Source organism: Tupaia chinensis, unplaced genomic scaffold (genome assembly GCF_000334495.1).
Source record: "Tupaia chinensis unplaced genomic scaffold, TupChi_1.0 Scaffold000429_1, whole genome shotgun sequence".
In the NCBI taxonomy this organism is placed as follows: domain Eukaryota; kingdom Metazoa; phylum Chordata; class Mammalia; order Scandentia; family Tupaiidae; genus Tupaia; species Tupaia belangeri.
Genome location: NW_006159934.1, coordinates 6,517,421 through 6,531,337, shown reverse-complemented (window position 1 = coordinate 6,531,337; position 13,917 = coordinate 6,517,421). Strand labels below are relative to the sequence as shown.

At 42.0% G+C, this 13,917-nt stretch overlaps 1 protein-coding gene across 1 annotated transcript in view; it reads left to right on the top strand.

The window, feature by feature from the left end:
• Positions 1-13,917, top strand: part of LOC102485198 (S-adenosyl-L-methionine-dependent tRNA 4-demethylwyosine synthase) — a 169,297-nt gene that overhangs the window by 22,674 nt on the left and 132,706 nt on the right. The gene's annotated exons all lie outside the window — the stretch shown is intronic.

Genomic DNA, 13,917 nt, shown 5'->3' with positions numbered 1-13,917 from the left:
GCTACCAGTGCTGGGGTTCAACTCAGAATTGGCCTGTGGGACTGAATGCCTTATAAATTCCATTTAACCGCTGTACTCTGGGGCTGGCCCTCAGGTATTTCAGGTGTTTTCTGACTTCTATAATGGATATACTTGCTCTCATATTTTTTGTGGCTGCTAATTTATTTTTTTCGTTTTAGATTTTTGCCATAGAGTACATGTGGTCACTGGAGAGAGACACAGAGAGAGGGAAAGAGAAGTTCCCACAAATTCCTTCTCTTCTTTTCTCCTCTTGGGATTTTGGGCAAGCATGTACATGTGCCTGGTGTTTTCTTTCTGATTTTTTTTTTTTTTTTTTAAGAAATTTGTATATTTATTTCTTTTGAAAGTTTATAACTTGAAATGACTATCCCTTTAGAGTTTCATTTAATTTAATACCCTGTTATAAACATTCAAACACTTCAGGCTAGAGTTCCCTGTCCCTAGTCTTACTGAATCCACTTTCCATAGGTAACCATTTTATAGTTTGATAATATTCTTCCAGGTATTTTACAGAACACATTGATATTTTGTATAATATTGTGTTTTGGCTACATTAGGATCATTTTGTTCTCTTAGGTTTCAGGTTGCCTTTTTTTCTGGTTGCTGTTCAGTTTTGGTGTAGGGCATGTACACTCACCAGAGGGAGGGAGAGAAGGAGAAATAAAGTGAGAAATCACCTCCCAGCAGGGGTGGCCATGCTGCAATCCTTACTCTTCTATTCTCTTCTTGGGATTTTGGGTGTGTATGCACATGTGCCTAGCACTTTTTTGTTTGTTTGTTTTTGATTTTTTGGGGGAGGTTTATGCTATAGGGCACATGCACTCACCAGAAAGACAGAGACAGAAAGAGAGAAATCACTCCCCAGGGGATTGGACATACTGCAGTCCCTTCTCCTCCATTCTCTCGGGATCTTGGGCACATATGCACATGCACCCAATGTGAGTTTAAGCTGCCAGATCCAGGACTTGAATTGTGGTCAACTATGTGGGAGTCGTGACGTAGCCATTACACCCTTTGCTGGCCCCACACGCCCAGTGTTTTTAAGTAGTTTTCAAGCATCCGGGTCTGGGACTTGAATTGCGGAATCAGCCATGTGGTATCTGGCTACCTTAACTACTGACTGGCCCCCAGATTACTTTTGTAAAATATCTTCAGCTTTATAACTTTTCAACCTTGTCATGAACTCATTTTAAGATCTGTGTGGCCCATAACTATGTTCCATAATTTATTTGGCTCTTGTCGATTAACATTTAGGTGGTGTTTTCTGACTTCTATAATGGATATACTTGCTCTCATATTTTTTGTAGCTGCTAATTTTTTTTTTTATTTTTAGATTTTTGCCATAGGTTACATGTGGTCACTGGAGAGAGACACAAAGAGAGGGAAAGTGTGCCATGTTGTTATCATAAGCTGTCAGGTCTGGTCTAGGGGGCTCACCATGAATAACAAAGATACTCTAAGAAATGCCAAGAGTTCAGTCATCACCTTCCAGGAGCCGGGGACAAAAGCCAGTTCTTCTCATTCTTCTTATTATACATTGCCTTTTATTGGTTGGTTGGCTTTTTTTGAAAACCTTGAAACCAAAAAACACTTCAATATGTGTAAAACTATATCCTGGATTTAAAACTATTGTTCCCTATTACATCATTAAAACCTCTCTGTATCAGTGTTGTCTCTGCCATTTTTGGTATTTTTTGTATTTTTGAAGCCCTGGAAGAAGTGTTATTAAGAATGACAAGTATGGGCCAGCAGTTGGTGTGGTGATGAAGGTGATGGACTCCCATGTAGTTGACTGCGGTTTGAGTCCTGGACCCAGTGGCTAAAACTCATGCTGGGCGCATGTGCGTGCATGCCCAAAATCCTGAGAGGAGAATGGAAGAGAAGGGGGTTGAAGTATGGCCATCCTCCCTGGGGGGTGATTCTTGTTTTGTGTGTCTCTGGTGAGCGCATGCACCCTATAGCAAAAATTGCTCTAAAAAATGATTTTTTTCTTATATATTTTCTTAGCATTGATAAAATTGGCTTGTTTTAAATTTTCATAATTAGTTTTGATTGGAGACAATTTTTACTTTTTTTTTTTTTTTTTCCTTTAGAGATTTTTGCTTTAGGGCACGTGTGCTCACCAGAGATCACCCCCCAGGGGGTTGACCATACTGCAATCTCTTATCCTCCTGGGAGGATCCATTGGATTGGAGGACTGGAGGACTGTATGTGCCCACCATGAGTTTCAAGCCACCAGGTCTAGTCACGTGGGAGTCCAGCGATGTGACCACTACACCATCTGCTAGCCCCAACATTTTTTACTTTTTTATAAGCATTAACATTAGGGCCAACAGGTGGCATGGTGTTTTAGGTATTGAACTCCCGTATGGCCTATTGTGATTTGAGCCTTGTACCTGGCTACATAAAAATCATGTTGGGCACGTGTGCATGCATGTCCAAGATCCCGAGAGGAGAATGGAGAAGAAGGGATTGCAGTATGGCCATTCCCTCTGGGTGGTGATTTTTCACTTTCTCTTTTTCTGTCTCTTTCTGTCTCTCTTCAGTGAGCACAGGAGCCCTATGGCAAAAACCTAAAAAACAACAACAAAACGCCCCCATGAATATTAAGCTGGCTTATGGCATAGCAGTGATATGCTGTTCAAGAGAAGGTGGATCCCACATGGTGACTGATTCAAATCCCTGGCCTGTTAGCCTAAACACACTGGGCATGTGAGTGAATGACCAAGATCCATTGGATTGGAAGACTGGAGGACTGGAGAACTGGAGGACTGGAGGACTGGAGGACTGGAGGACTGGAGGACTGGAGGATTGGAGGGCTGGAGGACTGGAGGGCTGGAGGACTGGAGGGCTGGAGGAAGGAGATGATGGCATGACCAGACTCATCTCCCATCCCCAAACCCCCCATGCACACAAATGGTCTAACATGAGTAGTTCTTCAAAAAGTGTGAATATTCTCTTTGGTTGTATTTTTCCCAAATTGATATTGTGGATCAAAGCAAAGTTTATTTTTATGACTCTTAATTAAAAATATGAGTAATTTTCATTGGTGATGTTGACTTAAAATACACGAGGAAGCTGAATTAAACTGATTTCTGGATTTTCTACCAGGTTAAGCTTTATTTGAAGCTTTATTTGTAGTGGATGGAGAGTTTGGGATAATTTGTTGGTATTTTTTTTTTGCTTTGCCTTTCCATCTTATGGCCATTAGAGGGCACTGGAGAAAGCACAAATAAATTTTGGACATCCATGTAAATTATTTTTTTTGCGATGAAATGATTTTGAACTTTATAGGCTTTAAGCAACCACTATGTGATATTTCAGTTTTCTCATAAAAATATCTCATAAACTCATTAGATCTTGGGGGATATACATTTTTTCTATTTTTAGTACAATGTGAAAATAAGCCATTTTTTCATTATTGTGAGGTTACAGCAGAATTTTCAAATAGGCCTTTTTACTTTTTTTTTTTTTGAGAGGTTTTTGCTATAGGGTGCATGCGCTTGCCAGAAAGACAGAGAGAAGGAGAGAGAGACAGAAAGCAAGAAGTCACCCCTCATGGGGGATGGCCACACCGCAATCCCTTCTCCTCCATTCTCCCCTTGGGATCTTGGGCACGGATGCACATGTGCCCGGAACGAGTTTAAGCCACCGGGTCCGGGACTCGAACCATGGTTGACTACATGGGAGTCCAGCGACAGCCATTATGCCAACTGCTGGTGCTGTCAAATACATCTTTTTATTTGATGTTAGTTATAGTATGTAAACTCAGTGATGGAAGTTTTTACTGCTTAACTTTTTTTTTTTTTAAGTTTATTTATTTCTCAGAGAGAGTGTGTATGCATGTTCTTAAGAGGGTATTAACACAGCAGTCTACCTTAACCAACCCAGGATCATGGGCATGGGTGTGCCCAGCAAACTCAGGGAAGATCCCTTAAACCAGGGATTGTCCCATGTGGACTTAACCTTGTAGTGTCATGTTTACTGCAGTACTACTACTGTCTGGCCCTTTGCTTTTCTTTTTCATATATTTCTGGCATTTTTTTGGGGACCAGTTCACACATATTTACAACCTGTTTTCTGGGTGATCATCGTTATGAATCACTTTAAATCACCTTAGTTGCTATCGTATGGGGAGTCAGTATGTGCTAGTGATTGAGAGCCTCAGCTCTGGGGTTGGACCAAAGTGCTCTCATTAAGACTTTGTTTTTATGAAATCCTTTTTTCCTTTTTTTAGAGATTTTAAACTATAGGATCTAGTGTGCTCACTGGAGAGACAGACAGAAAGTGAGAAATCACCGCTAGAGGGAATGGCCACATCGCAGTCCCTTCTCCATAATCCTTTTGGGATTTTAGGCACTCACACACACCATGGTGTGAGTTTCAAGCTGCTAGGTCTGGGACTTGAACTGCGGTTGGCCATGTGAGAATCCAGCGAAATAACCATTAAGCCATCTGCTGGTCCCTCATTAAGACTTTTTAAAGATAATGTTCACTTGGGGCCTGCAGGTGGCATGGTGGTTAAGGTGCTGGATTTCTACATGGCCACCAGATTGAAGCCCAGATCTGGTGGTTTAAAACTCATGCAGGCATATGTGTGAATGTGCTCAAAATCCTGATAGAAGAATGGAGGGAGAAGGATTGTGGCATGGCCATTCCCCCAAAGAGTGATCCCTCACTTTCCCTTTCTCTGTTTCTCTCTGGCGAGTGCACACACACACTATTGCAAAGATCTATACAAAAGAAAAAGTTTACTTTTCATGGAATTATACTGTCTCAGTTTGTGTATTTGTGGGCAAGCTATTTCAGTCCTTTGTACTATAGTTTATTTGTAAGTGGGAGGTAACAGTGTCTGCCTTCTAAAGTTATAAAGATTAAATAAGTTATCCATCCACATAGTAAGTACTTGATAGCCATTAACTAGTGTATAATATCATTTCTTCAAATGGGGCAAATTCGTTCTGACTGGAAGACCAACATGGTATTCTGTCTCCCTCCCTCTATAGTAATGTCTAAGGAATTCTAGGGCTGAAGAGAATTTGGTGGTGGGATTGATTTCTAAGAACAAGAGCACTAGCATCTGAAACGTAGAAAAGTTAGGAAGACAGATGCAGACGTGTAGGGGATGGGATGTTAGGGAACGTGGCATGTTCAGGGAGTTACAGATAGTTTGGTATGTCTGGGGTAGAATGGGGTAAGGGTGTTTGGAGAGGTGAAATAGAGAAGGAAGACAGGGGCTGGATTCTGGAGGCCTCTGCTGCCCTGTAATGGAGTCAGAGCTTTATCCTATAGGCAGTGGGAAGCAATGCAATTTGATTAGATAGGAGAATAGATTTGGGGGATTGAGAGTGGGGAGTATAGGGAGAGAGGATAGTTGTGTAGGTTCAGAGGTCCTGGTGGTTAAGGGAGTTGATTTCACATGGCTGACCACATAGTTCAAGTCCTAGACCTGGCAGCTTGAAAAATATGCTGGGCATGGGTGCCCAAAATCCTGAAAGGAGGGAGAAATTGAGAAGATATCACAGTGTGTCATTTCCCATTTCCCATGGGGAGGTGCTTTCTTGCTTTTATCCTCTCTCTCCTTTGTCTCTGTCCTTCTGTCTCTCTCTGCCAAGCACGTGCACCTTCTGGCAAAATTAAAAAAAAGAAAAGCTATATAGGAAAAAAATTAAAGTACATATTGTATTATCTTAGTCCTAACAGTGCCTGAGGTATCTATATTATTATCTGTATTTACCAACTAAGGCTTAGAGAGAGTAAGCCATTATCTAGAGTCAGATGCCTGCTGAGTGTTGGGCTCAGGATTAGACTCCTCTCTCTTTGTCACTCGCCTTCGTTGTCACCCCATGGGGGGAATAGTGTCCAGAGAGGAAAGAAGCTGCAGAGTTATGAGAACAAAGAGTCAGGAATAGCCCAACAATTCTTACACTGTTTATCTTACATCACACTTTGTAAATGGAAAGTCAGTAGCTGCTTTTTTTAAAAAAATTTTTATCCCCTGTAGTAAATAAATATTGCTAAGTACTCCCTATGGTATGTTCTGGTTAAGCAGAGAGACAGTAATATCTGTATGGCTATTGTGGAAACAAATGGCAAGTGTGCGATAATTACTCACCAGAGAAACATTTTCATTTACCAGCTATTTAAATTACAAAAGACTTTCAGTCTGTCCACTTCTGTTGCTAAAGTACTGCAGTGGAATAACATTAAGCTGGTTTCATAATTCTTTTTTTAGGCTTTGCGTGCTTAACAAACCTCCAGGAAAGAAGGTGATATCCCTTCAATCCCAACATGCTACCTTTTCTTTGTTTTCTTTAATTGGCAGAGGGTATGTACACTCACTGGAGAAAGACACAGGGAGATCGAAGGAGGGAGAAAGCATCTCCTGGTGGGACTTGGCCATGCCACAATCACTTCTCCTCCATTTCTCCATCTTGTTTAGATTTTATCCACACATACACACGTGCTTGGGGTATCTTCAAGCCACTGAGGTTGGGATTTCAACTAAGATTAGCCATGTTGGATCTGGTTCCCTTCATTAATAGGCTATAGGCCAGGCCTGCACATGTTGTCTTTAAACCTTCTTTTTTTTTTAAAAATTATTTAACTTTATTTATTATTATTATCATTATTATTTTCCAGTTTTATCAGAGAGAGACAGAGAGAGAGAGAGGAAGTGAGAAAGCAAGCCACCAGGTCCGAGACTTGAACCGTGGTCGGCCATGTGGGAGTCCAGCACCTTTAACCACCACGCCACTTGCTGGCCCCGTCTTTAAACCTTCTTAAGTTACATGACTTATGCAGCCGGGAACACTACGCAGTGAGTTCTGAAATTATTTTGGTAAATCGTATTACCGAAAAGAATCACTGTGCTGGAGTATAAGGCTTTTTTAAAAACAGTTTTTGTTATAGGACACATGTGTTTGCTGGAGAGAGACGGGGGTAGTGGTGAGAAATCACTCCTCAGGGGATGGCTATGCTGTAGTCCCTTCTCCATTCTTCTCTTGGGATTTTAGACATACCTGCACAGATGCCCACTGTGTCCTTCAAGCTACTGGGTCCAGGACTACACAGTCAGCCATGTGGGATCCAGCTTCCTTACCCTCCATGCCACTGGCTGGCCCCAAGGATATAAAGCTCTTGCTACACCTTGTTAAAATGCTTTTCCACAAATTCAAACTATCTTTGAAACCTAATATATACAAAAATCTTTGAGTCATGGTGAAAATGAATCATTTTAAAACTGAACTATGAGGACCAACCAGGTGGCATGGTGGTTACGGTGGCTAGATCCTCCATGGCCACCTGCATGGTTCGAGTCCCGGACCCAGTGGCTTGAAGAACATGCCAGATGTTTGTTTGTGTATGCTCAAAACCCCAAGAGAAGAATGGAGGAGAGATTGTGGTGTGGCCATCTCTCCAGGGGAGGTGGGGGGATGCTCACTCTCTGTGTTTCTCTCCAGTGAGTGCATGTACCATATAGCAAAAGAAAAAAAAAGATTCCAAAAACACTGAGCTTTGGGGCCAGCAGGTGGTATGATGGTTAAAGTACTGGACTCCCACATGGCTGACCGTGGTTCCAGTCCTGGACCGAGAGGCTTGAAAATCACTCCAGGCGTGTGTGTACATGCGTGAATTCCAGGAGGAGAATGAAGGGGGAGAGACTGCAGAGTGGCCATCCTTCCAGGGGCACTCTCTCACTTTCCCTCTCACTGTCTCTCTGTCTCTCCCTGATGAGCACATGTGCCGTATGGCAAAAACCTAAAAAACAAAACAAAAAAAGGAAAGCAAGCTATGACAATGAGTGGTGTCTTGGTCTCTTGTGTTACTGGAACGGAAAGACGTGAGTCTGGAGATGTATAAAGAGGAAAGATTCATTTGGCTCATTCTGGTGACTGCAAAGTCCAAGAGCAGAGGCTAGTGTCTGTTTCATCACAACACAGCGGGGAGAAGTGTGAGCGGAAAGCAGGCATGCGCAAAGAGGGAGACCTGCAGGCATCTAGCTTGCTTTTTAGTGAGAACCCGCCCCTCCCCTACACACTAGTTATTCATGAGGGAGCTGGCCTCTCTGCCAAGCTCCTCCTACCAGGCTCTGTGTCCCAACATTGCTGCTTCAGTTGTCCAGTTTCAGCAGAAGGTGGGAGGCACTCAGATCACTGCAAGTGGTACATAGGGGAGTGATTTATTAGAGACAGAGAGGAAGATGGGATGGGGAGTGATTGGTCAGTGTGTACAAAGCCATAGATAGGAGGAATGAGTCCTGGCATGTTATTGTACAGAGGTGACTGTAGTTAATGATAATATACAGTATATTTCAAAATCGCTACAAGAAAGAATTTCCAATGATCTCACTATAAAGATGATAAGCGTTTGAGGTGATGGATGTGCTAATTAATCTAATTTGATTCATTACATTGTGTGTATGTGTATTGAAACATCACATTGTGCTCTGTAAGTGTGTTTAATTATTATGTGTCAATTTAAAAATAGAAAATGAAAAAGAAATAGACTGTGAGGATGTGGGGTTAAATTGCAGCAAAGGGAGTTTTAGTTATACATGAAGTATATATATGTATGTGTGTGTTTTTTTAAAATATATATATGTGTGTGTGTGTGTGTATATATATATATATATATATATATATATATATACTTAAAAAATTTTTTTTTGAGAAAGAGTTTTGCTGTAAGGCATATGTGCTTGCTAGGGGGATGGTCACACCACAATCCCTTCTCCGCATTCTCTCTCTTGGGATTTTGGGCATGCGCTTACTTGCACCTGTGTGTTTTGAGTCACTGGATCTGGGACTCGAACTGCTGTTGACCATGAGGGAGTCCAGTGCCTAAAACACTATGATACTTGCTGGCCCTGAAGAATAGTTTTTAATATAGAAAGTTGCCAGGGCCCAGCCAGTGGTGTGGTATTTAAGGTGGCTGGATCCCATATGAATGACTGCAGGGTTTGAGCCGCAGACCTGGTGTCTTGAAAACAAGCAGGGTGCGTGTGTGTGTGTGTGTGGGTGCCCAAATGCCTGAAAAGAGAAGTGGAGGAGAAGGGATTATAGGGTAACCATCCCCCGGGAGTAGGGAGGTGCTTTCTCACTTTTCCCACTCTCTTGTTCTCTCTCTTCCCCCCAGCTAGCGCACATGCCCTCTGGCAAAATTTAACACAAGAAACAGAAAGTTGACAGATCTAGAATCAGTTACTGAAAGAAGTGGGGCCTTTTTCTTTCTGGGACGAGAAATTGTTTTCTGGTTGTTTTGAGGCATTTACTCATTTACTGAGCCAACATTTACTGAACCTCTGCCTTGTGTCAGCTGGCTCCAGGCCCAGGTAGGTTGACTGTGTAGACAAGTGACCTCTAGAGAACCTGGGGATTCTATCTCCAAAGTTTGCAGTATGGATTGATAAGAAAAGGAGTCACTTGGTGGTAAACGAGGGTCAATAAAACAAACAAGCACACAATCAGAAAGACTCTTTCTTTTTTTTTTCCCAGAAGAAATGTATGCTTTGGTAACCAAAAGCTTTTGTTTGTTGTAAAACACCTGTTTGGCAATTCTCCTAGGCAGCATTTTGCTTTAAAAATCACTCTTTTGCCTTGTTTTTATCCTAGGCAAAATTGGGTAGTGCTTTGTTTTATGGGATGATGGTGGGAAAATGAGTTAGGTGGTAGTGTATGATGTCTTTAAAAAAGGAAAAATAAAACCAGTACCATAGTATTACTCCTGTTTTTACAGAAAATTCATATAATTTTGTCAACTTTCAAAAAGTGTATTTATATTATTTCCTGAGAAGTAGAGGAAAGAGACAAACAGGCAGCCTACACAGGATCTCCACACAGCGATCTCCCTCCCCCAGCCCTGCAGCCAGCCAGGGTGAAGATGTGCCCGCTGGCATGCCTAGCACCTTCAGGTAGACTCGGAACCAAACCCAGAACCTTCCCGTGTGGCTTCAAGCATTGCACAGAAGTGCCCCTACTGCCTCTGTCACTGTGGCTGGGCCTTGTCCTGCCAATTTACTAAGAACTTTTTATGTAGCCGTAGTCATTTATTTTCTTTTTTAAGAGAGCAGACAGAAAGTGAGAAATCATCCCATGGGGATGGCCACACTGCAGTCCCTTCTCTACCTCTTGGGATTTTGGACCCGCACGCACGCACATGTGCCGGGCGTGAGGTTTTTTTTTTTTTGAGAGGTTTTTGCTATAGGGCGCATGCGCTCGCCCGACAGACAGAGAGTCAGAGAGAGAGAAAGCAAGAAATCCACCCCTGCCTGGCATGAGTTTTAAGCTGTCGAGCTCAGGACTCGAATTGTGGTCAATTACTTGGGAATCCAGTGTCATAACCATTATGCCAGCTGCTGGTCTGTGAAGTCATAGTCATTTCCATAAGTGCTTAAGAAATTAGATTATGGGGCCAGCAGTTAGCGTAATGGCTATGTTGCTGGACTCCCATGTAGTCGACTGGTTTGAGTCCTGGACCCGTTGGCTTAAATTTACACTGGGCACGTATGTATGTGTGCCCAAGATCCCGAGAGGAGAATCAAGGAGAAGAGATTGCAGCGTGGCCATCCCCCCTGGGGGGACGATTTCTCGCTTTCTGTCTCTGTCTCTCTGGCGAGCACATGTGCCCTATAGCAAAAATCTCTCAAAAAAAAAAAAAAAAGAAATTAGTTTATAATTGGTTTCTTTTTTGCATTTTGGGAAGCAGCAGTTTGACAGGGCAAGAGTTTTCTTTCTGGGAAAGTGGGAGATGGGAAAGGGTGGAAATAGAGGTTGGAGAGGGGGTGACCATATGCTTTGGCTCTGACATTGTCCCCTTGGGAAAACCAAGGTGGTGGCCAAGAGCAGGGACCTTGTGGATAAAAATAACTGCTACTTTGAGACTTGAAACTTTAGAATTTTATCAAACTCCTTGTTGAAAGGGATAGGATGTACTAGAGAGGGAGGGATCCAGGTTGCCTCATTCTAGGATCTTTGTTTCTGCTTAGGCCACATCATAGCTATAAATAAATACATAAACAAAATAAGGGTCTTAGAAAGTTGTTTCATTGTTATATCCTGGGTAGAGAGTGAACAATGTCTGCACCTAGGAGATTAGAATTAGAATTTGAATGGTGCTTTAAACTTTGTTGGGGAGTGTGCTGAACCATTGCATTTGTTCTCAAAAAATGAAGTTATTACTGCACGTGGAAGATTGGACGAAGCTACCTTAGAGGGAAGGAATAATAAATGCCGTTTGTCTTTGTGCTCAATACTTTTGACTATAGCCTCTACGACTCCATGTGGAGTAGCAACATTCACATTTGATAAAGGTAATCTCTCTAGCAGTGGGACCTGGGCAGTACTCTCTGGCCGTCCTTTAGCGTGTATAGTGGTCCATTGGTATGCGCAGCAGACTGGCTTCAGGACCCTGTGGGTACCAAAGTTTGTGGGTGCTCAGCTCTCTTATAGACAATTATATGTTTTCATGTAACCTACACACATCCTCCTGTATGTTTTAAAGCCCCTCTAGATCACTTGTAACTCCTAATACCGCGCAAATGCTGTGTAAATAGTTGTTACACTGTACCGTTTAGGGAATAATGACAAGGAGAAAAGCCTGTTCATTTTTAGTACAGCTGCAACTATCCATTCCCCCCCCCCCTTTTTTTTGATTCTTGATTTGTGGTTGTTGCAATCTGTGAATGTGGAACCTGGGAATGCGGATCCTGTGGAAATGGAGGGCTGTCTATTCATTTCATAATACTCCAAAGGTTTTGTTGAAAACAAAAAGGGCGTGGCTGTGGAGCTCTGGGCACAGTGGTGAGAGGCCCAGTGTCATGGGCTGGGTTCGGTTTTGAATTTCTTTGGCCTTTGCATACAGAATGCCTTTGTGAGCGTGTAAGCTGCTGATGTTTGATGGTGACAAAGGTTTTTGAGGGCAAATACTGCTGCCACCTATCATGGAGAAGAACGCTTGGTAGAGGAGTCATAGTTACTTGGTATGTAAATTCAGAGACACTTGGATGTTCTTAATGTCAGGTTAGTTAATTTTGTTTATGACTTACTTTCTTTTTTTAAAAAAATAATTTATTATTTTTAATTTGCTATAGGGCACATGTGCTCACCAAAGAGAGACAGAGAGAGAGAGAGAAAATGAGAAAGCAAGAGAAAGAGAGAGAGAAAATGAGAATGCAAGCCACCTGGACTGGCACTCAAACCATGGTGGGCCATATGGGAGTCTAGTACCTTAACCACCATGCCATCTGCTGGCCCAGAAGACTTCCTTTCTAAGTTCACCCCTTTGCTTTTAGATCTGAAATAGAGTTTTGAAAAAAAAAAAAAAAAGAAAAAAAGCTTAAGAACTTAATTTTTAAATATAATTTAAAGTTTATTTAATTTCTTTTATGAGAGATATTGAAAGAGTACATGAGAAAGCACATATACTCATGAGCATGTGAGAGAGAGAGAAAGAGGGAGAGAAAGAGACAGATACTCTTTTTTTTTTTTTTTTTTTTTGGGGGGGGGGGGGTTTTTTTTTTAGGGCGGCGGCGCAGAAAGAGAGAGACAGAGAGACAGAAAGCGAGAAATCACCCCCGAGAGAGGATGGCCATGCCGCAATCCCTTCTCCTCCATTCTCCTCTCAGGATCTTGGGCACGCACACATGCGTGCCTGGTGTGAGTTTAAGCCACCGTGGTCAGCTGCATGGGAGTCCAGCAACATAGCCATTATGCTAACTGCTGGTCCCAAGACAGGTACTCTTGAAGGGTTTCCTCAGCCTCACAGCTGTTCGGATCTTGGGTGTGCATGTAAATGCTTGGCATGTTTTGGGTCCCCTTGGGATCCAAACCCAGGTCAGCCACTTCCAGCACTGCAGATCAATATGCACCACTGAGCTTATTTGAAAATATTTGAGCAAAATAGGGACCAGCAGACGGTGTAATGGTTATGTCCCTGGACTCCCACACAGTCAACTGCAATTTGAGTCCCAGACCTGGTGACTTAAAACTTACGCCTAGCACGTATTCATGTGTGCCCAGAAACTCGAGGAGAGAATGGAGGAGAAAGGATTGCAGTGTGGACATGCCCTGTGGGAGCTGATTTCTCTCTTTCTGTCTCTGTCTCTCTTTGTCTCCCTCTGTCTCTCCAGTGAGCTCACTCGTCCTACAGCAAAAATCTCTCAAAAAAAAGAAAGAAAATATTTGAACAAAATAATAACTGTAGCCTTTTTATTTCTATACAATGCGTAGCATTAAACTGATTATTTTTATAATAGATAACGAATGACTGATGTTTGTTTATACATTTTTTTCAGTTCAATATGGAAATGCATAGTTAAGAAGTCTATTAATAGAAGCAGAATTGTTCATTTGTTTTGCATTTTGATTACATTTAGTAATTTGGAATGCTGATTTTTAAAGACAGATATGGCTTAGTGTGGGATTACTTTCCTCTTTTGGCCCATTTTATTCTCTACAGTGCTTTGCACTGACTTCCTATTGCAGAGCAGGTCCCTGAAGTAACAGAGAAGGAAGAGAAATTAACTCCAAATTTCATTGGTTTATTTTCTGTGTGATTTTTTTTTTTATATTCTTGTTTTTTATTCCCACAGAGATTTTTGCTATATATATATATATGTATGTATTTTCTTAAAGCCTTTTTTTTCTTTCTTTCTTTCTTCTTTTTTTTAACGATTGAGAGCCAGGTGGCTGGGCATCTAAAATGGGTGGGCCCTGAGGGTGGTGTGAAGATGGGTGGTGGGATACTGCTGAGGTGAGTTATTTTGAATTTCCATAGCTTTAAGTAAGATTTGATGAATGTGTCTTTTTTGGCTAGAGGGTGTGTGTGCTCTCTTTAGAGAGACAGAGAAACAGAGAAGGGGGGGAGAAAACACCTTTCAATGGGGCACAGTCGTGC